This window comes from Phyllostomus hastatus, unplaced genomic scaffold, assembly GCF_019186645.2.
Source record: "Phyllostomus hastatus isolate PE091 unplaced genomic scaffold, TTU_PhHast_1.1 phas_scaffold_93, whole genome shotgun sequence".
NCBI lineage: Eukaryota > Metazoa > Chordata > Mammalia > Chiroptera > Phyllostomidae > Phyllostomus > Phyllostomus hastatus.
Window position 1 is genome coordinate 43,137,718 of NW_025334042.1, and position 26,464 is coordinate 43,164,181.

Genomic DNA, 26,464 nt, shown 5'->3' on the forward strand with positions numbered 1-26,464 from the left:
TTATACCTACTAATCATGCTTCTTCTTCCCTGTGTCTTCTCCCCCCTATTCCTCCCTTCCCTCTCCCCAATGAAATCCCTCCATGAGATGTCCTTTTCTCTGATTCTGTTCCTGTTCTGGCTGTTTGCTTAGTTTGTGATTTTGTTGTTTTTCTTTTGTTTTAGGTTCATTTGTTGATAATTGTGAGATTGTTGTCATTTTACTGTTCATATTTTTGATCATCTTCTTTTTCTTAGATAAGTCCCTTTAACATTTCATATAATAAGGGCTTGGTGATGATGAACTCCTTTAACTTGACCTTATCTGGAAAGTACTTTATATGCCCTTCCATTCTAAATGATAGCTTTGCTGGATAGAGTAATATTGGGTGTAGGTCCTTGCCTTTCATGACTTCAAATACTTCTTTCTAGCCCCTTCTTGCCTGTAAGGCTTCTTTTGAGAAATCAGCTGATAGCCTTATGGTACTCCTTTGTAGGTAACTGTCTCCTTTCTCTTGCTGCTTCTAAGATTCTCTCTTTATCTTTAATCTTGGGTAACTGAATGATGATGTGCCTTGGTGTGTTCCTCTTTGGGTCCAACTTCTTTGGAACTCTCTGGCCCTCCTGGACTTCCTGGAAGTCTCTTTCCTTCACTAGATTAGGAAAGTTTTCCTTCATTATTTGTTCAAATAAATTTTCAGTTCCTTGCTGTTGCTCTTCTCTTTCTGGCACTCCTATAATTCGAATATTGGAACATTTCAGGTTGTCCCAGAGAACCCTTCGCCTTTCTTCATTTTTTTGGATTATTGTTTCTTCATTCTGACCCAGTTGGATGTTTATTTCTTCCTTTTGTTCCAAATCATTGCTTTGAATCCTGGTTTCTTTCTTGTCACTGTTGGTTACCTGAACATTCTGCTTTATTTCACTTTGGGTATCCTTCATTTGTTATTTCATTGTTCCACCATGCTCAATCAGATCTGTGGGCATTTTGATTACCAGGGCTTTAAATTCTCCATCAGATAGGTTGGCAATCTCCTCCTCGCTTAGCTCTCTTTCTGAGGCTTTACTCCATTCTTTCATTTGGGCCCCGTTTTTTTTTTTTTTTTGTCTGAGCACAGCTGATAAGTTGTGAGAGGGTGGAGCCTTAGGTAATCACCTGGGCAGGACAACCCTCCTTGCTGCCTGCTGCGCTATCTGTGGGGGAGGGGCCAGAGAGGGAACAGTGTGGCTCACCTGGTGGTCCCTAGCCCACTTTTCAAGGAACTCTCACACTCATGTGAGGCTGGGAGCTGCTTCTACTGCAGCAACTACCCGAAGCCCATAGCCACCTCTGAGTCCCCTTAAGTCAGCCCCTCCCCTGCAGCCCACAGAGCTGGGCAGCCAGCCCCGCCCCCAAGGTCCTCCAAGTTGCCTGGTTTTTCTGAGTCTGCCTGTGTTGTCCTGCCACCTTACAGGTCTGGTTGTTCTGGTTGATTTTTTCTGTAATTCCTTTGTTATTGGAGTTCCATACAGTTTGATTTTCTGGTGCTTCTGGTTATTTATTGATTTCAGATTGGTTGTTATCCTCCTTTTGGTTGTGGGAGGAAGAAGGGTCTCTACCTATGCCTCCATCTTGGCTGGAACTCTCCCATATTTTCATGTTTGAAGTGAGTTCCTTGGCAGAAAAATTAGTATATTTAAAGCAGTCTCCTGTTTCTTAGAGAATTTTGTCATTTGCCCATGCTCAGAGAAACTGCAGTTATCCGTGATGTGCTGTTAGTGTGGAGTGGTGATGAGCTCCCCAGGCTGTCTTGAGCCACTGCCACCCCTCCCATCCCCCAACAGTCGACTCTGTCAGAGGCGCCCAAGGGCCCTGATTGTGTTACGGCCCTGAGGCCCTGATTGCTTGACTTTTCTGAGTGAGTTCGTCTGTTTTAAAAAACGGGAATGATGTGGTGCTGGGCTCCGCTTACCATCCACATTACATGTTCTGAGAATAAATTTAGGTCACAGATATGAGCATTTTATTCAGAAAAATGTATGGTAGAAGTATTAATATTGGGAACTGCCACAGTTCACATTAGAATTAACAGTTGCATGTAGAAAATCTTTTTAAGTATGAACATTTTGAATGTAATTGTAGCTTAGTACTGCTGGAACAGTAGTAAGACAGGGCCATGTTATATGTTATTTCTGAAAAAATCTGGCAAGCACAGAAGAAGAAGAAGAAAAGAGGAGGAAGTGGTGGAGGACAGAAAATACAACAGAACCAATTAGATGATCTTAAAAGCATTGTAGTTTCTAGCGTTACAAATTTTTTTTATTTGCTCAGAAATATTTGAAGGAATGATTACTAAGAATGTAGTTTCCATTAAAAAACTGTTTATAGTATTTTAATACCCCAAATTTTATATTCTTGCTGTGGAAAACAAAAGTCTAGTTCTGATTTTTCCCTTCTCTAGCATTTTAGTGATTCGTCTGGATGCCTTGTGTATGTGGTATGAGGTTTAGTAAAGCTGAATGCGTGTTTCTTCTAACTCCATCAGTTTTTTGTTTGTTTGGCTTTCTTTTTAACTTTACTTATTTCTGTTTTCTTCAACCTACCACATACATATGGTCATCTTATCTGTGTTCAGGCTGAGGTTTTTTTACATAGCCTTTTATTCTTGGTCTCCCAAAATGTACACCTAGGCTTTTTAATAGTACTAGGATGTTATTTAGCAAATGTGGTTACTATGTTTCCTTTTAGAAACTATGTTTTGAGAGTATTTACCTATATCTTGAAAGAGAAATACTGGTTAGATGGTAGTAAAATTACTATTTTTATGTACAGACTTCTGTTTAGGTATTAACTGCTTCTAGGATGGTGGTCGTTAGTCTTTGTACAGTTAGATGATTTGGTCATGTTTTGGCCAATGTCTCAGCTGCTGACTATCTCTGTATCTTAGTCTAGAGGAACATGTTATGTTTTCCTCGCACAGTTAACTTATTCACTGTTCAGTTCCTGGCTATGTGATTGAGGGGCTGTGTTCAGGGCCTTTCACAATGAGTAGTGACCTGTCCTTTAATCTTCAGAGCTAGCTCAACAGTTTTAATTATGTGTCAGCCACTTTAACCTCTAATTTAGTGCTTGGCTGAGTCATCTGGCAACTACTTCTGTGTTCTCTTTATACAATTGCAAATTACATTCTTTTGTATCTTTAAGAAATCTTGCTTCTTACTCAGTAAACAATTTGCTTATTTAGTTTCACTTATAAGTTGTTTCTTTGATGTCCCCCAAAGTAATTGACCCATGCAAAGAAACATTAGTTGTAGCGGGTTTTACCAATATATATTTTTCAAGATAGTACACATAGGATGTAGTAGAAAGGCCTTGGTTTATAGTCTTCACTGTTTAATTCTTGTAAAATTTTGGGCATGCATCCTCTCTGTGCCTCAGACATCATAGTTGTAAAATGGCTATAGCGTTACCTATGTCCTAGCATTGTTAGGATTAAATGAGATAGCATATAGGAAGTGCCTAGTACAGTATGGGGCACAAATATCGTGGGCCCTGGAATAACATCATTTTATTATAATGTTGACAAGATGACTTAGAAACTTAATTCTTGTTTATGTCAGTTAGCCTGTGGTAAAATTGGTTTTGTTTTATGCTGTTTCACTTAAAGTCACAGAACCTGTCAACAGTGTTAAGTGAGGACTCACTGTGTGTGCTTAGACAATTATTGTCATTGCTGATTTCTCCTCCCCCACCTTGTTGTCATCACTGTCATCACCATTTGACAGAGCCCAGAGGGGGTTATGTATAGAAACATCAGGTCCTTCATTGTTTCTGTAGATTACCTTAAGAAATTCTGTATGGTATATAGGTTCTTTGATACGCCATTCATCTTCATTAAGATGGAAAAATCTGGGGTTAGAAATAGGTAATCTCTGACTGAGATTACCACAGATTTAGGGAAATGGGTTAATTGGTCACTAATGAGCTGTTTCTGGGAGTAGTATTAGAGTAATGAAATACACAGCTTAACTTCAGACTTAACTGCTCTCAAGTAGGCAGTTTCAATACTATTTACCTTTGCAAAGGCAACATAAAACTATTTTTCACTGGGTTTCCATTTTATGGATGCGATGAAAAAATTCTACCACGAAATCGGGTTTTAAAGAACAGACGTGTACAGGGATGCATCGTCCAGCTTCCTTTGCCTGCACACAGACACCCTTTATTTTCCTTCATTTCAGAGCATTCGTGCACTGCTGTAGGGGTTACACAGCAGCTCTTCCAGGGGCTTCTTGCTTTCAATTTGGGGGTGATTGAAACTACTGATGATTACGTAAACTGAATGAAATCTGTTTATTCAAGCATATTAGAAAAAGTGTTTCTATTCAGAAACTGCTCTAGCTCTTTGAATCTATAGCACAAAGTTCACATGAGGTAAGAGAGTCATGAGTAAGTGAAACATTTAAAACAGTGGAAAACATTTAAACATTTTATATTCCAAATTTAACTCTTTAGAATAGAGAATAAACATTTCCAAGAATACAGGATTCTGTTTAGGAGATTTGATTACATCAGTTTAAATTGTGGATAACAGTTGCCCAGAATGTTTTGATTATTCTATCCAAAAAGGATTTATTTCCATATCATATTAAAAATACTGTAAGATACATGGTTGACTGAACTTTTTGCCTGAGATGAATTTCTGAAATGAGTAAATATAATATTTTAAATGTCATGTGGAAGCTTGTCATTTGTAAATCCAGCTTTGAAGCAATATTTAACATCTGATAGATTTTATTTGTGTTAATGAAGATTTTCTTTCTTTTGTTAAAAAATATTTTATTTACATATAGATAATAGAGGTAGTTTAGTTCTTTTCTTTTTAGTTAGTATATGGGAGGTGCAGTTTTTTTTAAATCCTCACCCCAGAATATGTTTATTTCTTTTGGAGGAAGCGGGGAGGCAGGGTGACAGAGAGAGAGAGAGTCATCAATGTGAGAAACATTGATTGCTTGCCTCCCATAAGTGCCTGGACTGGGGATTGAACCCGCAACATAGGTATGTGCCCTGACCAGGGATTGAACCTGAAGCCTTTTTGGTGTATGGGATGATGCTCCAACCAACTGAGCCACCTGGCCAAGACAAGTACAGTTATTTTTTTGAGGAGGGATAAAAAAAAGGAGGTTGTGTTATAACTTGAGTACATGGTGATTGTGGGGAATATGTTATAGAACAGGGCTGAAATAATTTTAGGACTGTATAAATATAACTAACTACTCCTTAACTGTTAAGGAGTTGAGATTACATTCTGCCCTTTGAAGGCAACCATGAGGCTGATGTGGCCCCTGGTGAAAATGAGTTTGACCTCCCTATTACAGAACCAACAAGAAATGAAATATCGATGAGCAGTAATCAGAAACCAACTAATACTGATATAAATTTATAGTGTGCCTAATTGTCAAGTTTGTAATTCTCAGTAACTTGGGAAGCAGACTTGTACAAGGTTGAATAGTAGTAGGTCAAAGTAAAGATAGGGTTCTTGCCCTCAAAAAGTTTGTAGTTTCATTTTCAAATTAGAGTTATTTTGCATAAAATCTGTTAGTTTCTGACCTCCCTACAGACACAAGCAGTCTAGTTCCAGTGTATCTCACTAACTATTTTTCTGATGGTCTTCATGTACTTAGCTCAGTGCTAGGATATATATTGGTTAAATTAAGCTGGCAGTTTGAAGTCAAGTGCTAAAGGGAAAGGCTGGGCTTTCATTCTTCTTTCTTAAGATTTTATTTATTTATTTTTAGAGAGGGAAGGGAGGGGGAGAGAGAGAGAGAGAGAGAAACATCAATGTGCGGTTGCTGGGGGTCATGGCCTGCAACCCAGGCATGTACCCTGACTGGGAATTGAACCTGCGACACTTTGGTTTGCAGCCCACGCTCAATCCACTGAGCTACACCGGCCAGGGCCTAGGGCTTTTATTTTTATAGTGGGTAGTAGCACCCAAGACACTCACCTATAGAGGAATGATGTTTGTTTTTTCTTTGGAAACCATATAAGCAAGAAGAGTATACAGTGAAATATTTAAAATATGAGAAAACCAAACCAAGACCACCAACCTAGAATTCTGTATCCAGCATAATTATCCTTCAAAACTGAAGGAGAAATTCTTTCTCAGATAAAGCAGTACTGCCACCACAACTGGGAATTGGTCACAAGTACACTTGTGCTGAAAGAAATGTTAAAAGAAATATGATGTGTAAATATTCCAGTCTGTGGCTTATCCTTTTATTTTCTTAATGGTGTCTTAAATGACCTTTCAGATTGGCTTCATGACTCAGCACCCAGAAGCATGATTCTGATTATTGCTGCTTTGTTGTAATATCCTCTAAGATTCTTTGTCCTGAGGAGCAGAGTATCTTTCTGTTATATCAGGAGTCAATAGTCTTAAATGGGCCAGTGCTACAGTTTCCTTGAGCTTCATCTCTTGGACTGTTACTAGTTTGGCACAGAACACTGTGTACATTATATACATACCTACACTCCTAGATCACTCCCTGTTTTAAAAATGGAATCTATGAATTAATTGGCTTCTGTGTGTGTTATAAGAGTCATTACCATGGTGATGAATACTACTTAGTTTTATGGTTGCTATGATTCTTCTGGGTTAGGTCACCTGTGTTTTCTTTCTTTTTTTTTTTTTCCACCTGTGTTTTCTTACTACCAGTTGCCTTCCCTTTGGGTTAATTTTTCCATCCAGTTAAATTTCCATCACTGAAAAGCAAGTAGTTCGAATGCAAAACTAGTAATTAAGTAGAATTAGCTACATCAGTGCTTTTAATCTGTTGATATTTTTTTTCTTTTAGTGCTAACTAGCATGAACTTGCTCATTTCATACAGCTTTAAGCCTTTCCATTGCAATCAGCACTGATAGGGAATTATTATCCTATATTGCAGTTGTAAGGTTTTTGTTACTTGTTGAAGCATGATGGGAGAAGGAGAAAAAAATTTAAAAAAGATAAGGGAAATCAGACTTATCCATTCTTGATTTTAATGAGTCAACATTTCAAATACCTCACTTTACTATTTTTACATCAGCTGAAGCAGCAGTCTTAAAGTTAAACCTCTAGGTATCTACAAACATTAAAAGATAGTTTAATGTGTTTTGGTTAGGTTTAAAATATAACCCAAGAATAAGTGGGGGAAACATAAGCAAAACAATGTATTTGGGGTAATGAGTTGTTGACTTGGAGATATATACTATATGCCAAAGGTCAAACTGGCTGGAATAACAGTTTTCTACTTGGGGTCAGTGCTCCTATAGCACACCCAGCCGTATAAAGTCCTAGACATTTAGAAATTAAATCAGCCAGGAAAACAGTCAGAGCCTGAGATGCTGCAGGCCTTGTGAGAATTTCAGAGCAGTGATTACTCATGCATAACTCAGATGTAACCAAGCAAAATAATAATACTTCGTAGTTGGAGTGATGGTTTAAAAAAGGTAGTGAATTTCAATGAAAAAATACCATTTACTGAATTAAAGTCATTGTTATCTATTTAATAATTTAAATAGACATTAGTTTAAATTAGTTTAGTGTCTTCTCTAACTCATAAGTCACAATCAAGGTGGTTTTACATTTAATTAGTGAGAATTAAAGAGATTTTCTTTCTTTTACTTCAATATTATTAATAAAATTATAATAATTGTTTCTGCTTCTAGAATGACTGTGATTTCATTTTTACCTAAAACAGTACACGCTGCATTGTAGGCACTCAGTAAGTCTTTCTGTAGTCATTCTTTCAGGAGACAAAGGGAGAGCAGGATAACTTACATTAAATTAAAAAAAAAAAAAGATAAAGTGACAGGATGTCCCTTTAGGACCTCTTACTGTCATCACACTATTTTGAGAAATGCCTGCTGCATCAGTCACAGCTCCAGGAAGAAAGCACTGTGTGTGTGTGTGTGTGTGTACGCCTATCTGTTCACTCTCCTGGTCATTCCATACACGCCCTGGCTTTGGACACACCTGGTGCTTTTCTCTTGACTGTTTTTCACAGATTTGCCTGGCATGTATCACTATAGAACTTTTGTTTTTTTCTTGGACTTTGGAACATAAAGTATTTGAATTCTACTGAGCCAGTGCTGTCTTCTCCCGGTGAATTTTTTTTTTTTTTAAGATTTTCTTCCCTGCCAAGTAGAGGGACTGGATTTTATAATCCACAGATGAATACAAAATTCTCAGTTCCATTTCCAAGTCTCATCACTGTTGTCCTTGACAATAATCATCCCTCTTGTTTCTGGCTGTTTTTCTGCTTGTATTCTTTGTTCTTTAACTTGTCTTCTTATGAAAGAAAGTCCTAATCCTCTTGCTTTCTCAGACTCTTTAATTTCTGTTGTGAATCTTCTGATATCAGCTCCCACCAAGCCTTTGTAACTGTACTGGAAGAGAAGTGGCTGTTTGCTTCCGAAAACCTTTCTGTCTGCTAATTCAGTTTTCATGACTGACTCCTCACTGGCTATCACATTTAGTCTTCCGATCATTTATTTATACTTAAGTATAGTTTTATTAGAGAGATGCTCTGTTCAATGTTCATACACATACCTGTTGCTTGTGTGCTTTTAGTATGTGTATCTGTATCTGTAATAAAGATTGATTTAAAGGGCAATTCTGTGTCTTATTTATGAACCGGTTAGCATACTCACATGAGACAGATTTCAACAAATGCTTTAGATACAATAAACTTATAATAAATACTAGTTTATTGGCCAGCTTATGAATTTTTAAAAATCATATTTTTTTCATGTTTTTTTCCTGCATTCATCATTATTTCCTCTATTCTTTAATGATGAATCAGGGCTGGGCTGGGCTGTTGTAATGAGGTTTCTGCAAGTCTGGTGTCCAAGGTCAGATTGTTGTAATGAAAGAGATTTCTACAAGTCTGATGTCCAGTCTGATGTAGAAGGTTGGTACTGAGTAGTGGGTGACTCACCATATGACTAAGAGTCATTGATATATAATTAAAAAAAAATTGTATCCTGATTTGAGAGAGAGAGACAGAGAGGTCAATTTGTTGTTCCATTTATTTATGAATTCATTGGCTGATTCTTGTATGTGCCCTGACCAGGAATCGAACCTGCAACCTTGGCATATTGGGTATAGTTGATGCTATAAACAACTGAACTACCTGGCCAGGGCAGTGTATAGTTTTTGATAGGGTAACGAAAGTATGAGAATTAAGCACAATGAAATTAAAAGTGCTGTGTAAATGATACAATGTGTGCATGCACATATACACTGTGAGAATGATTTCAGGGGATGCATATTTAGTGGTAGGAAATAAAGTATGTTGTTATTATAATTAGTTGATGGGCTTCATAAATGAATAGAAAATGGTTTAGAGATCCAGCAGGTCAGTATAAGATATGCTGGCTTATCTTGATTTATTGGCATGGGTTCGTGGACTAGCAGTATCCTAGTGAAATGCAGAATAGTGTTTGTCTTGAAGTAAACAAAGTGGATTTTTTTTTATTATTCTCTAACAGGATACGTAGGATTGAGTGATTTTTTTTTGATAGATGTTGAATTTTATGTCATTGTCAAATAAATCAAAACAACAGAAAGTATACTGAAGACTCATTTTGTGCATTGTATCCTATTTTAATTTGAGGGGGTGGGACCTTGAAGATTGATAGGTTTTAAAAATAAAGCAATATCCACTACTTGCAGATACTGAGATGTCTGTAAACAGACCTTCTTACAAAAGGGAGCAATGTCAAGAGAATTTGTGGGAGTTGTGTGCCTAGGTGTGTAAAGACCCATGTAAAAATTTGCTTGAAGTCCGTATAAGTGACTGTATACTTATTATACCATACCAGCCAAATTTTAAGATGGAATTATAGCTGATTTGAGTTAATTTCTATATTTAAAGATATAGACAATTTTTGATAAAATTTATTCATATTCAGAAAAATTAAAAATTAAAAATTCTGTGTTAACAGTGAAAGTTAAGGTGAACCCTGTTTGGGGTGGAAGAAGTGACATTGGGTTAATGTGTAAGCTTTATCTTCTGAAGTACAAAATGACCTTAGCTTGGGAATTAGTCAAAAAGTCACGTTTGGTTTAGATTAAAGATAATTAGAATAATCTAGGCAGGTATGAGAAAGGATTACCTCATGCATCAGATTTATAAAAAAAGATAAAAAGGTATTTTTAATTTAGGGATAAAGTCTGATGTTATTGTTGAGAGTATGGAAAGACCTAATCTAGTACCTTAAAAAAAAGGTATCAATATAGGTCTATAATGTATTTTCTAAGTAAGAACTGGACCCTGAAAATATAAATATGAGACATATGTTTATTTTGGTCTAGAGGAAAAATCTTATGCATGTTTATGCCTTATACATACACAATAAAAAACCCACATGAATCCGTCGATCTAAAAGAAAGAAAAGGTAAAAAATCAGCAAGAAAATTTTGAAAAACATGAGGAACAATGATTGTAAAAGAGAGATCAGTATTACCACCAAAAGATGTGTAAAAACTTTTTCTTCGTCATGTTGGAATGGCTATTTTAAAACAAGCGATAGGCAGTGTTTTGGTGAGGATGTGAAAGAACAGGAAAAACTCTCATCAGTTGCTGGTGAGAGCGTAAGTACAGTGTCTGTGGAGTGTGGGGGTGGGAAAGGTTTTCTCAACCCCTGTAGGTTCCCTGGTTGGATTTGCACATTAAACTGACAAAGATAGATTAATAGGAGAAAAACACATGCTTATTTAATGAAAATTTTACATGGCACAATGTCATAAGAAACTACAGAAAGAGTTGGACCTGAGTGTTTTTATGCTAGGTCTGATGATGGGTGGATGGATGAGGTACCGGTATATGATAGGTCAGAGAGTCCGAGTTAAGTGCAATAAACTGGGGAAACATAGCAAGGCCTATTTGTTCAGATTCTTCTTGGTGTTCCTTTGTCTTTGGAGACAAGGATGCTTCTTTCCTCTTGGTGTAGGGCAGGCATTTCTCACAAGAGGCTTTCATGACCTATTCGGGGGGAGAAAGGCTAAGGGAAAATCACAGTGACCTTTCTGCTTTCGCTGTTTTCTTAAACTCCTTCACCTGGAAATATTCAATATTTCAAGGTGCCGTATTTTGGGGGTAATGTGTCCTGAACCCTGTCATTCATTGCCCGTTCTGAAACTCTCCCAGGAAGTTTTACAGTGTAGAGACTGAATTAGTAGATAGTCCCAAACATAACCCAATTAACGAGTCTCTCAGCTCTAGATACTTATATGGAAACAAAAGAAAAATAAAGGTTAATGGTTAAAACAAACTTTAAACACAACTTTTGAGTCCACAGGGCAATTGTTAAGAGTACTTCTAGATGTTGGACTCAAAGCATCTTAGATGGCATGAGACAGGCAATATGGTATATCCTCCTGGCTTACAGTCCGAACATGTCTGCTGATACCTTCCGGTGTGCTGGAGAACCCCGAGTGGCCCACACCAGAGGCATGAAGGTTGACAGCAGGGACTGTGGTGATTTCTTTGAAGCTTATATCAAGGTGTTCAGCTGCAGCTCACAGGGATTTTGGAAAGAGGCAGTTTCACAATAATCTTAGTATTTCCGTGTCAGAAATGAGAGTGATGAGTTGGAAATGCTAGTTTGGAGAATTATAGCTAGATACTGGAGGAGACTAGATGAATTTAGGGTTTGGTCTGGTTTATGGGTAGGTAAAACCTTAAAGACAATGACCCAAACTAGAATTTAATATCCACAAGGCTCTGCTAGTTTTCCTTTGAAATACAATTTTTGTTTTTATAGTCACTCTATTTCTATCAAAGATAATGTAAACAAGACTAGTTTGTTTGCAAAATAAGACTAGTGTTATTAACTTGGCTTGATTATTTATGTTAGTGCAAGAATAGTGATTGACGATATATGCTCTTTTTAAAAAATTGATTTGAGAGAGAGAGAGAGAGAGAGAAACATTGATCAGTTGCCTCCCATATGCATTCCAAATGGGGATTGAACCCACAACCTAGGCATGAGCTCTGACTGGGAATCGAACCTGCAATCATTTGGTGTACAAGATGACACTTCAGTCAACGGAGCTATCCACCCAAGGGCTGTTTTTAAGTCAGCTTTGCTGAAACTTTTAATAAGGATTCTCAGATTTGACTTTTAGAAGCCTCTTGAAACTAGGGAGCTAGTCTTAATGACTCCCCACCAGACGTTGCCTATAATACTTAGACTTGGGTGAATTATTCTTGTCTTCTTGGTGTTCCCCAAATATCCTGAGGTTTCTGGGTCTTGCAGGACATGACTTTCCTTACTCATCTTTTAGGCAGGAGCTCTATAAACAACATACAGGCAGTTTTTTGAAGAGGAGTTTTACGGTATATGCATTAGCTCAAAGTCACCTGCAGTTTCTTAAAGGTGTCTGGTCATATCTGATTCTGTGCATACCATTCTCAAATATGACATTCTAGTCAAAGCCTTGATAATATAATTAGTGTTCACAGTTGTGCTCTATTTCAAGAAAAGCAGATTCTTACTGAACTTATACAAATAACTATATTGCCATGAAGGTAAGAATACTCACTATGAGTTTACAAATTTTGGAGGGATCAGGTAGGAAAACAAGATAAATACTTTAACTTTTTATAAAGATATAATTTACCAAATTGCTGTTAAGTTATAAGTGGCTTCAGAAAAAAGAGAAGGTTTTCTAAAATTTGGAAAATAAAACATTAAAAAACCAACCATGTTTCAAACAAAACTCATCAAAATTATACTTATCCATGTCAGTTCTCTCAGTTCTATGTAATTTATTCTTGTTCTGCTTGATCTTTGGTAGCAGTTTCATGAACCCATCAGCTTCTTCATTAGTTTTGGAAATCTTAGTCCAGTGGCATGGCCTCCGAGTTGTACAGGTGATGCTGTTAGGGAGCATTCTTGCAGTAGCTGATTATAAACACCTTCAAAGAATCACAGTAAAACAGTAATTGTCTGTGAATGATAATTGACTTAAAAATGGTCATGATTAAAGTTCTGATGAGGATTCATTTGATAAGGAAATTTAGTTATTTCTGTGGCGTGTAACAATTGGAGATAATGATTGGACAAAGAAGGTATTGATAAATATCTATAACTTCACACAACTTCTGGAATACCTATATTAATAAGATATATCCGTACACATATAATCTATAAGGGTTTGTAATTACTATTATTTGACAGTACTTCCTATGTAATTTAACATAACAAATAAACAATTATTTTAACATCTCTCATTTACAAGGTGAGAGACAAATCCTTGGAGATTTTCCAGGGTCCCTCTGGGAAACCTTAAAATTAGTTTGAGGTAGAAAGGATTTTATTTAGATTTTGATTTTGGGAATTTTGTCAAAAATATAAAAAGGTTTGGACACTTGACTAAAATAGAATCACAGATCATTATGAAATAAGGCTTAATTATTTAAACTAAGTGAAACAGATTTTCAAAGGAAATATTGAAAGTTACATAGTTGTGAACAGAACTTTGCTCTCTTAACATTGAGAAGACTCAATTTTCTTAAGATATCAAAGACCTGATAAAGACTGTGTGAAGCACAGGAAATTATTATAAGTTTAACATATTGGTTTTTAAGATGGATTTCTTAAAAGGTACAGAAAACTTAAGAGAAGTAGTGATATTTTTAAGATATGTTTATTAGTAAATATTAAAATGGCATTGTGCTGTGCACTTTATGTGCATTATTTTATTCAGTTTCTATAAAGAAAAGACTATTATTTTTCTTTCACAGATAAGCAAACAGTCTTAGTGAAGTTACTCAGCCAAAGTCACACATCTGGAAGTAGCAGCTGCGGTATTTGCACCTGTTTTGCATTGCACCGAAGTTCTTTACAACTGTATTTTATAGCCTATATTAATGATTTGTTTAAGGTCAAGTAATTCTAAATTATAGAGCCAAAGGAAAAAAATTTAGGTTTTAGGTTTCAAGTCCATGGCTGTTTTGACCACAACTTGCCACCTCTTGACATCAGTTTATTTATTTTTCATAGCCACATGTCAGGAATACTAAGGAATTAGATGCTATTGTTAGAATTGTCATTAAAAGGTCTAGAAACTGAAAACTGAAAGATTAAGAATTGGTCTGGAGAATCAACATTTTATTGACTGAAAACACAGTTGAAAGTGACCCTTAATATTTTGCCAACCCAGGCTAAACCTTCATTGTATTAACACTTCTCAGCCAAAGGCCATATCTAAATTCTGCTGCCTGGGCAAGCTCCAGTTCAGTTATATTCAAAGATGTTAAATCACTTTTAAAACTGATACGTATTCTGGCAATTTAATATCAGTGTATCACTGGGGCATTCAGCGCAGATCACATTAAAGTGTTGCTGTACTGGCTTCAGCTGTGTGACCGCAGTCCTTCTACATGCAGATGACGCTGCTTGTCTGACTTCAGCCCCTGCTACCCCACAAACCTGTTGGTAACATACAAGCTTCAAGGATCATTTGATGTGCAAATTTAATTGCAGGTTTTATTGTCAAACAATGACTTAAGCTATATCATTCTGACAGCTATTTACACAGGTTTTTCTAAAAGGCTACTCTGAAAGCAGGCATTTTATTCTGTTTATTGTAAATCCTCATTTGATTCTTCAAGGCTGCTTGTTCATTATTAACTTGTTAAAGTATATATGTGTGTGTGTGTGTGTATATATATATATATATATATATGATGATTCTTTTAGTAGATTTAGACTTTGAAATTAAATGGCATTTCTCCTGATTTTTTCATAAGATAGTACCTTGTCAACATTCACAATTCATTTTCTGTATTTGCTGATTTGTCCCCCTCACTTCCTCCTAGTGCTACAACACATGATTATATTTAGGAGAGGGTATTATGTGTGTAATGTGATGATTTCCTGACTGTATTACAGAGTTAAGGTAAAAACGCTCTGAGAAGCATCAGTATTCTCATATGAAATGCCTTTTTCTTTCCAAATGGTACTTAAGCCAGAAGTGCTCATGAGTTTAATAAGCTAAAATGGTCCAGTCATTTGTGTTTTTTAGAGTTTAACTTTTTGTGTAAAGCATAGATTTTGGAGATTATGCTGTGTTTAAAAAATGCTGTTTTATGAGGAACACTGTGTCAGTTCTTTTGATATGCATTCACCGAACCGATTATGTGCAATGCTAACGCTGTCTTGAGTTAGGTGAAATGAAGAAGCTCTAAATGAACTCTTAATAATGATAGGAAATATTGGTACTACATGCCAAAACCATTTTCCCTGTCTCTCAGAAATTCTTTGTGACTATTGTGTTTCAGCTGAGTCTATATTTAAATAGGGATTTTCAGCAGAAATTGGAAGTTCTGTCAAAGTGTTGTGTGATAATTTGTGAGGTGAATTTACAGATGTTCTCTTAGCAACTAAAAGTTTCTCATCATTTATCATTACATTGTCTATTTGGTAATTTAATTTTTCTGGAAATTTACTCTGTAAATTTGAAAAGAGTAAAACTGCTAATTACTACTTTTACCCAAAATCTAATTAAGTAGGTTTCCTCCTTTTAAATTCAAATTTGGAAAATCTTCTAGAACGTTAGGCCTGAGTGAGATCTTACAAATTTGTTTCATTGATCTCATTTTACAAGTGAGGAAATGGAGGCTGAGGGATAGGTTACCTGCTCAAGGTTACAGAGCTATTAAGTGGCAGACTTCATGCATAAAAACAAGCCTTTGGTTGCCAAGTGCTGAAGTCTTTACACTTTATATGTTTTTGGTCATTAGGATATGAATAGAAATGAGAAATCACTTTTTTCCATTTTTTCACCATTTTCTTCAAAATTTTGTTGGCTTTTTCGTTGGCATTGCCAAAGAAGAATGTGATGTGTTGGAACTATACAGTGATTTCTAGTTTGAAAATTATATTTAGAATCCATAATTAAATGTATTTGTGTGGTGTTTCTGTTAGTATACGAGGTCTGTCCAGAAAGTATCCAGCCACATACTATGAAAAATAGAGGCATTTATTGAAGAAGATACACAATACAAGAAACATTGCACTCAGGACAATGACACCTCAGTCCCCTTCAAAGTAGACACCTTTGCCTCACACAGTTCTCCCAGCATCTCTTCCACTGTTCAAAACACTCTGCAAAATCCTTAGTTGGGAATTGCCATCAGCTGTCCCATAGTATTTTCCTGAATCTCTTCAGTGGTCTGAATCTCTTCCCTTTCAAAGGCGATTTTAGTTTTGGGGAAAGCCAGAAGTTGCAGAGCACCAAATCTGGGCTGTAGTGGGACTGAGGCACCTGGGTGATTTGGTTTCACCAAAACCTGCAGGATACAGTGAGGCACTAGGGGGCATGTTGTTGTGATGAAGCTGCCAGTCACCAGTTGCTGATGGCTGCAGCCGTTTTCATCGCATTGCATCCCTTAACTGACAAAGGACATTGAGGCAGTACTCCTTATTAATTGTTTGGCCTGGAGGGGTGTACTCATGAGGGACAACACCTTCCCAATCAAAATACACAGTTAACATGGTCTTGATTTTGCTGTGACTTTGCCGCACCTTCTTTGGGCGTGTAACCGGGTAATTTACATTGGGATGACCCGCTCTTCATTTCCAGGTCATAGATCCACAATTCATCTCTGCTTGTGACCTTCTTGAGGAAATCTGGTTAATTGATAGAAGTTTAAATAAAGTTGTTAGCAACTGTAGCACAGTGTTCCTTCTGCTATGGTAGCAGAAGTTGCAGAATGAATTTTGCCACGACACATTTCATGCCAAGAACCTGTGTCAAAATCTCAGACACAGTAGTTTTTGGAATTCCCAGATCAGCTTCTAGTTCTCACACAGTCAGTCACCGATCTTTGTAGATTGCAGCCCTTACACCTTCAACATTCTCAGGTGTTCTACTTGTTGCAGGCCTTCCAGAACGTTGATCACTTTCAACAGATGCTCGACTATCTTTGAAGCATTTGTGCCACACTTTTATTTGCACTGCACTCATTGCATTTTCCTTGAAAGCCTTCTGAATCATCTGGATAGTTTCCATGCAGGAGTGTTCAAGCTTAATGCAAAGTTTGATCCAGTTTTGTTGCTCTACTTGTTCATTCTGATTGCGATGGCCACACAGTACACATATTCACTCAACAGTGTCTACAGCCTGTACTGACTAGCACAGAGAAGTTGTTATTGTTCAAGCATGTGCATTGTGGTCCATTGTCTTTGGCTGCCAGGTTACATTGACGTCATGCAAACCATTCTCGTTATATTAACAATGGCTGGACTTTTTCTGGACAGACCTTGTCGCATATCTAAACATTGCCAATTTAAGGGAAAATGACTATTTTGTTCACTCATATTCACTGTTATATCATTTTGCAGTTCATCTTTGTCAAATCAGAATTTCCCTAACTTACAAGAGACTCATACCATCTGTAGACATGAAGATTTAATTATGATCTTACTCCCCCATGCTTGTGAGAAGAATAAATAATGTTGCTCTGCTGTTTATAAATATAAACACCCCAAGAAGTGCTCATTTGTATGTTTTTCATTTTCTGTCTTTAGTTCAGTTTCTGTGACCAAACAGTTGTTCCAACCCCATAGTAACTCATTAATCTTTTTTATATGAACCAGTTCTTTCTGTTATTTACATACCCATGCATATTTGCCCTTTTGCATACTTATAATATATTAGTAGTTAGACATGATTCTCCCAAAATGGGAATTATAGTTTATCTCCTATTCTTCTTCCAGATAAGTTGTTAAAAACATTTGGTTGGTCATTCTGCCCAGACAAATTTAGCTAGCTTAGCTTGTATATATTGAGCCCCGGCAATATGTAGTATAAAGTTTCTTCTAGAAATCAGGGATTCTGTTTTGTTAGTCACACATTAATTGCTTACTCCTTTGAAAAAAGGGTTTTAAAGTTACAAGAAAAGGAGGGTTGAATTAGAGAAGAGAAAGCAGATAGCGAGTCTTGGGAGAGGAAGGAATGATTCACAAATGAGGAACTGAAGTTGAAGTGTTTCGGAACTGAGAGCAAAGTTCTGCTTATATTTCCAAGATGAATGGATTGTGACATTGCTCATCCATTCTATTTGGCTGTCATAACAATTTATGTGAATTTGACTTCGTATCATTTTGGACCCAGTAGTTTTAGATAATAGGTTTAGCTATAGCCTGTCTTATCTGCCAGTGTATTTGTGGTTATAAAAGTGTGGAATGTAGGGCAGGGTTACTAATAGAGAAGTGTGTGTGTGGGGGTGCAATTTCCAGCTTCCTTCAGTAATTAATGGAAAAATCTTTGGTAATCAAATCTGTAATGTTCCAAACATATGATATTTCTTATTATAGATACGTCTGTTAATTGCCCCATCGTAGAAAGGTGAGGGAATCAAAAAATACCCATGAGTCTTTGTTCAATTGTACCATGTCATTGGTGTCCTGAATTTGCACATGAATGATTATGGTTTTAGTCCTTGCAGTTTTTTAATGAGTGTACTGGATAATGATTAGCATTATACCAGCGTGTACCAGATTAGCCTTTTGTGAAACTGTCATTAATATCTTTACCAATGATTCAGAGCCAAAAGATATATCAGAATTTCGTTACTTTAACAGCAGGGTATTAAATATACTTGTTAACTTACTAGGAAAATGACTGTCTTAGAAGAATAAATGGACCTGTTTCCAAACAGTAACATGTTTGGCATTTAGCAGACCCATGGGCCTAAGCCATATTATCTTCAAAATGACTGGGGTTGGAATTGGGATACCCTTTATCATCCCTTTCGGTTCCACGATACATTGAAATGTGGGGCTGGAATTTTGTGATTGTATTTTTCATTTTGAAAAAGGCTTTCCCTTACGTAGCTGATTGTTTCATGAAAGAGATTATATTAGTACTTTCTGTTGCTCTCCCCATAGGTTCCAAGGCCATTTTTCTCATCTCACTCCCTTGGTAATGCTGCCTTTTTCTCCCCCTGATGCTCTTCTGTCTCAGGCAGTCTGGGTTCCCCAGCACACGTACTCTGAGATGGAAAGTACTGTGCAGGAAGTATACCAGAAAGTCCTTGGGATCAGCCCCTGTGGAAGGAAGGGAAGGAAGAAACCAGTATGGGCAGAGGGGAAGTTAGGCTGCTATGCAGTTTCGTGGAGGTCTGACCCCACAGGGGGCTCTGAAACTGGAATTGCTTTTCACCATTGTCTTAGCTGGGAAGAGGGTCTAAGCCTTTGTATTTCCCATGTCCACCCATCTTTGGATGTGGGCTGCCTTGGGAAGGGAGCATGAGCTTATGTGAGCAGACTCTTCAGGCAAGGCCATTCTCAAGAGAGCTAATAAGTGAGGGCTGACTGCTGTAGGAACTGGAGGATAAATCCTTCAGTCCTGAAAAGGGGGTCTTTGTGGTGCATCGCCACCTGCACTCCATATGTTTTGCCAGGGTGCTAGCAATGGTTCAGAATGGCCTGGGGGGATGGGTCAGAATTCCCAGGAATGGGGAGTTGCAGAGCATCCTGGTCAGGAGCTTGAGAAATGGTAGAGAAAAAAGTTGGTGTGGAGATGGTTCTGACAGGTAATTCACTTCTGACATTGATTACTGTTTTCCTAAAAAGTTTTCAAACTTCTCTCTACACTGATGCCATTCCCTTTTGAAGTTACCGAAACCTAATGAAAACTCTTGAGTGTTATTTGCAGAGCAGTGTGCATATATTTATATAAATTCTGTTTGGTTTTTGTAAAATATACTTATTTTTTCAGTTTCATATTCTTTTCGTTTAAGATTTTATTTATTTATTTTTAAAGAGAGGGAGAGAAACATCACATTGATTGGTTGCCCTTCACACACCCCCAACCTGGGACCTGGCTGCAACCTAGGCATGTGCCTTGACTGGGAATCGAACCAGCAACATTTTGGTCCACAGGCCAGTGCTTGATCCCCTGAGCCACACCAGTCCAGGTGATTGGTTGGCTCTCTGGTATGTGCCCCAACTAGGCACCGAACCCACAACCCAGGCATGTACCTTGATGGGGAATTTTTCCAGTTACCTTTTGCTTTGCAAGATGATGCCCAACCACCTGGGTCACACTGGTCAGGGCTCAGTTTCCTGTTCTTCATGGGCTTTTTTTCCTTCCTCTATCTTCTTAATAATTATGCCTTTTTAAAATGCTTAATCACAGCAAATCATTTCCTCACATATTTTGTAATTCCTAAATTATAAATTCATCTTCAAGGGTTTTTTTTGTTGTTGTTGTTGTTTTGGTTTGGTTAAGTTTTTCTAGCTTGTAGAAATCCCATGTGGCCTTGCTTATGGAGTGTTACTTTAAAATGGTTTTGTGTTTGTTTATTCCAGATAGTCCAAGGATATCATTAGCCCGGGCCCTAATTTATCTTAATTTCTTAGCTTGGAGATCCTTGTACAAATAAAATTCAAACTTCAAAACTGTTGTGACACAGGCTTAGGGTTTTAATTTCTAGATGTAGCATTTCCCCTGCTCTCTCATCCAGATTCTCAGAGACAAGCTAGCTCCCTTGACGTCTTTCTAAGACAATAGTGGATTTGTTCTGCCCCCTCACCATTTTTTAACTGTGATTGCAGCCCTTTGAAGACAGCTCTGGTTTTGTGGAAGGATCTCAGTACCATTTTTATACCTTGTACCTTTAAGACCTCTTCTGCATCTACATGGGCATCATCAGGGCTGCTACATATAGTTGTACACGGTGTATCCTGTGTTAAGAAAAGCGGGGCTGGAAATCTAGCTGTCTTGAGAGAGCACTTTATTCTGATCACTTCTCCTTGAGAGGGCATCTCCTTACCAATTTCAATTAGCAGTAAGCGCTAAAGAGACTCCAGTGATCATTCCTGGCAGCCACAATTGGCAGTATTTGCTTTTGTGCTCACCACTTTGGCCATCAGTTCTTGCTTTGGATTGGCACCAGGGATTTTCTCTATAGTAGGTAAAACTATTTAATTTTTACCTATTGATTTTATTTAGAGAGAGGGAGAAAGAACGGGAGACAGAGAGAAAGAGATGGATTTTTTTTGTTCCACTTATGTATTCATTGGTTGCTTTTTCTATGTGCCCTGACTGGATATTGGATTCCCAACCTTGATGCTCTAACCAACTCCGTTACCAGCAAGGGCTGTATTAATTTTTAAATTTTGCTACACTCTTTTTCATCTTTTGTGTTTATAGTGGAAAGTCTTCATTTGCTTAGTTGACCATATTTCTATATCTGAAATTCCCACAAGTTACCTATTAAACTCCAACCCTCAGATCCCACATCTTTAAAATGGGAGTAATACTAGTGTCTGTCAAGTGTTAGTTTGGAGCACATAGTAAGTTCTCAATCAGTGTTAGTCATCATTATTTGCACCATTTACCATTTAAAGCTTTAATTTACCACCTTAGGGAAGAGTTGGAAATGTAGTAGGGGCCGTGTTTACTTACTCAACAAGAAGAGGAAGTCTTAGTTAACTCCCTAGGGAAGCCAAAGGAGAAACTTTGTGCAGTGTAGTACATTGCTGAAACTGAAGCTTGCAGCCCCACCCTGTCTGTTGATACACCAAAGGTCACTTGGCACGGAGAGTGAACCGAGAGAATGTCCTCTCAGTGCTGCCCTGGATGATTGCTCAGAGGAGTTTTGCCTGGACTGTGGGTAGGTAAGTTTGAGTCTGTGGAATATTTTCTTTGCTAAGGAGGACTCTCAAAGGCATAATTATTATAGAAGATATTTGTAGACGTTGAAACACGTATTAGTAATACTTTTAGTCCTGGTAAGCTCTTTAACAGTCTTTTAAATTCCCATTTGATATTCCAAGTGGAATCTGAATTTGGTGAAATTGGTACCTCAGATTCCACAGGGTCCTGTCTCCTGCCTCCTGCCTTCTTGTGTACTGAGATGGGGATTTAAAAGATTTCCTTCCCTTAGGTCGTAGTGTTTAAGAGATAATTTTCCCCAAAATATTATAGTAAGAAGAAATCACTATTCAGTTAGGAAAGTCCAGATATATCATGCATTTATAAAACTATTTATAAATTAGTATGATATGCAAAATGCTGTGATTATCCTATAAAATATTAACTGCTTTGGATTGTTTATATAATGTTAGTTGTACTATGAAAATTTGCTTATTAACCAAGTTCAGCCTTCTTAGGTTGTTATTGGCTTTGAGTCCACAGACTTAACACGGCCAAATTTCTGTGTAAACATTTTCTTGGACCTAAATGGAGTGAATATGTGTATTTAAAGTTTGCTTTTTTTTAAACCCATGTATGTTAATGGAACTTGTAAACGTTTAAATAGTCAATTAATGGGAGTTTTTAAAGAACAGCTCTTTCAAAAAATCCAGTTTTATAATTATGATGTTTTAAATATAAAACTTGACTTTAGTGACAAATATATATGAGTTTTAACATAGTTCTAGTTTTATAGCTGCTATCGATTATTTGTTATTTAGTTTAATTCAGGAAGAGCCTTTTTGTTACTGTTCTGTTACTAGGAGTTGGGTGCAAGACTAAGTTTTAGTATTTAGAAACAAGAGCTGATAATGTTGTTTCACAGTATATTAGATAAAGAACCAAAGTAAATAACTGGTTATATCACTATTTTGATGCTGGAAAGTATAATGCATTCTTGAGTTAAAGTGCCATTTTTCTGGCTGTATTGCTTCTTTTTGAAATGCATTCTTGAAAATGTTTATTTCCTTCTAGTGTGTCTCCTTATTTCTTTCTTTCTTTCTTTTTTTTTTTTAAAGATTTTATTTATTTATTTTTAGAGAGAGAAGGGAGGGAGGGGGAGAGAGAGAGAGAAACATCAATGTGCAGTTGCTGGGGGTTATGGCCTGCAACCCAGGAATGTACCCTGACTGGGAATTGAACCTGGGACACTTTGGTTCCCAGCCCGCGCTCAATCCACTGAGCTATGCCAGCCAGGGCTTCCTTATTTCTATACAATAAGGACAACTGCCAATGTACACAAATTCTCACTACCCATACTGACATCGAATGCAGCTTTTTGCTAGCATAAATGGGTGAGGTGGCTTGAGAAGTTATGGCTTGATATAGTTTTACTGTTGCTTTACTTTGTGCAACTTTACAGGCCAAATTTAAAGGCAAATGTTAGTATGTTGAGTATAAATTTCATGTATGCTCTGGGAATGGTATATAAAAAATTTTGCTTTTCGACACCGCCCCCCACCCCCCTGTCCCCTAAAGGAGGCTACCCCTGTACCTACTTTACCTGGAGTGCTTTGAAAGACGTTTCTATTTTTCAGCAGCTAGACTTGCAAACAGTTTATTCAATTTAAGTAAATTGCATGTAAGAGAAAATGACTATGGAGAGGATAAGATGTTAGACTCATATTCTTTGTAAATAATTCTGAAATAAATTATGTAGAGAAGTCTCCTTTTTAGTTTATTTTTCAATGAAATTGTGTCATTGCTTCATCAAGGTAGGTTTGAAGTTTACTTAGGGGAACTTCCTTGGAGTTTTAAGGGAACAAAAATCAACTCATTATACTTTGATTTTATTTTTTAAATTATATTTTATTGATTATGATATTACAGTTGTCCTGATTTTTCCCTCTTTGCCCCCCTCCACCCAAATGTCCCCCACTCCGTCCACCAATCCCTTCACCATTGTTCATGTCCATGGGTCATGCATATAAGTTCTTTAGCTAGTCCATTTCCTGTACTGTATTTTACACCCCCATGGCTATTCTGCAACTACCTATTTGTACTTCTTTATTTCCCTCATCTCTTCATCCAATCTCCCCCTCTCCTCTCCCATCTGGCAACCTTCTGGTAACTAACTTCTTTTCTCTTGCTTTTAATAGTCTTTCTTTATCTTTAACCTTTGGCCTTTTAATAATGATGTGTCTTGGAGTGGGCCTTGTTGCATCCATCATATTTGGGACTGTCTGTGCTTCCTGGACTTGCATGTCTATTTCTTTCACCAAATTAGGGAAGTTTTCTTTCACTGTTTTTTCAGATAGATTTCTCGTTTTCACAGCCAGAAGTTGTGGGTATTTATCTCCCTGGCACTGGAATCCTGGGCTGGGGGGCCTGGTGTGGGTCTGGGACTCCATGCTCTCGTGATATCCCTCCCAAATTTTATCCATGTGGGTGTGGGGCCAGCCTGTTCTGCATTCACGCTCCTCCTACCAGTCTGGATGGATGTCGTTTCTTCAGTTCTGTAGTTGTCAGACTTCCATTCAACTCAATTTCTAACCATTTCTAATGATGGTTGTTCTATATTCTAGTTGTAATTTTGACATTGTGTGAAGAGATGAGCCATGTCTGCCTATGTCACCATCTTGACTGGAAGCCTTTAGACTTTTAAATAATAGTTTAGTTGAATTGTATAAAAATTTTGTGCAGATGATGTAATACAACGGATTATCATATAGTCTTTTGGTCATTTGCTTTATAAGATAGGTCTAATATAATTTAAAAAGTATTTTTTAATTTTTTTATTATAGAGTTAGGATTGTGTATGTGTTTTTAATTGTTTAATTTGATATGTAAGCACTTAAAATGGACTTTTCAGCCATGTGAAAAATTATGCTTTTTTAGTTAAAAGTTGTGGCATTTGCATACAGAATCTTATCTATAGAATATATTAACCAGATTTAGGAATTTGATTAGAGGACACATGATAGTTTTAATTCTCAATATATTTTTAAAAATTTTAAAGCAATTTATAAAATATTATCTCTCCGTACTTGGTAATGTAAAATCTGTGCTGAATTGTGTCTGTTTCTTAAGCTTGTTGTAGAATCTCACATGAATATTTGTCCAAAAAGGCTTTGCTTTTAGGAATATTGGTGTGCAGTTCCTCGAGTATTAAAAATACATCGTGTTAATTATTTATGCATTCCAGAACCATATTATTTAATTTTACTAATTACATGATATTAATGATCAGATTTAAATATTGGACTTCTTATTACTATTAGGTTGCATTGCAGTCTTTGTTTTCTCTCATTGTGGAAAAAAAAAAACCACTTTCCCCTCATCTGCAGGTAGTTTTTCTTTATTCCACTGTTTTATACAATTTGCCAGACCAAATGACACAGTTAGTATCCATTAAGTAGAGCTCATGCATATCAATCTTGGACACAAAGTCTGGGATTGTACTTGGGAAAAGCCCTCCTGCTGCTCCTGCCTCTCTTTCCAAAGACTTTGAATGTAGTCTCTCAATTTATTCAAAGCCTGGATTTGTGAAAGCCAACAGGGCTCCCTTCTGCCCATTCATAACTATGTTGCACTCTTCTTGATAAAACTTGTCAGCAGCTTTCTCATTTCCTATCATATAAAACTCAAAGTCTGGTATGTAACTTATCATTTGTAGACATGTAGCTTAACTTATGGCCTAAGATTCTTGATCTTAATGCTTTACACCTCCTGTTTCCTGTCTTTCTCTTCACTCAGACCGCAATCAGAAGGTCTCTAACATCCAGAGTTTACTTCATCCATAACTTCTACCACTCATCCTCGTTGAATTTCTTTTGGTCCCCTCTTAAACATTGAAGTTAATCTGTTATGTACTTTCTGCATTTTCTTAAGGTGCTCCCTGTTCTGTCTTGAGTTAGTGTTATTTTTCCACGTGTTATAATATTTTACACCTCCTGTTATAAAATTAAGTTTAAATGATTCACTGAGTAGGGAATAAATACTGTCAGTTGTGTTATCATGCTTGTTTTGAAAATGAGGATTTATTCTTACCTTATTGATATGAGGGAATAATTTGAAGATATTATAGTTCTTACATGTATGTGTGACTTTATCTCAGTAATAGTAGGTAGACACAGAAAATTTCACGTAGCTGAAACAAGCCACATAGGAATACACAAAATACATGCACACGCACCTCAGATATCTCCCAGCTACCTCGCTTCACTGCATATTATAGGCTACAACCATCCGTATCTTGTTTTATAATTTTCCCTTCAATATCAGATAATTTTTCTTCCACCATTTCACAGTAACTCACAGGCTGACACCCTTTGGACAGCCAATTCCACAAGCAGAGTTTAGGTCTTTCTCAAGACCTAAACTTTTTCCATATTTATTTTTTAACTATTTAACATATGTAAAACTGTGCTATGGCTTTTATTAGATTCTTTTCTTTTTTTACATGTTACTTATGGCCATTATTCCCATAAACCCTGGGGTTTTAATGACATGATTTTTGCATAGCATCATGATTTTTAGGAATGCACATGTTTTATTATAACACAACTGACTGTGCTGATTGATTACATACAGAGTATGAACTGATAGTTCTCTCTCTGTCCATTTTAACCCCCCATCTCCCTGCTCTTTTAGCAATGAAAGACAGTAAATAGTCCCTGTAAGGAAGAGCCCAGTACCACACAGCAAAATGTCAAAGAACTTGTTTAAACAGTGTTGTTAAAAAAGGGGGGTGGTGTGCATTTACCAGTGGAAATAAATAGGGTCAAAAGCAAGTAGAGATGAAG

General features: G+C 36.9%; 1 protein-coding gene across 4 annotated transcripts in view; it reads left to right on the forward strand.

The window, feature by feature from the left end:
- The window catches only part of EPS8 (epidermal growth factor receptor pathway substrate 8), a 162,143-nt gene that overhangs the window by 38,750 nt on the left and 96,929 nt on the right, over positions 1-26,464 (forward strand). Inside the window, exon 1 of one of the 4 annotated variants that reach the window (XM_045829798.1) lies at positions 21,566-21,643. The exons of 2 other annotated variants lie outside the window; for them this stretch is intronic. The gene's annotated coding sequence lies outside the window, so the exon portion shown is untranslated. Of the gene's footprint in view, positions 1-21,565; positions 21,644-26,464 lie in introns of those variants that run through there. One more of the 4 variants, XM_045829799.1, reaches the window with a different exon arrangement.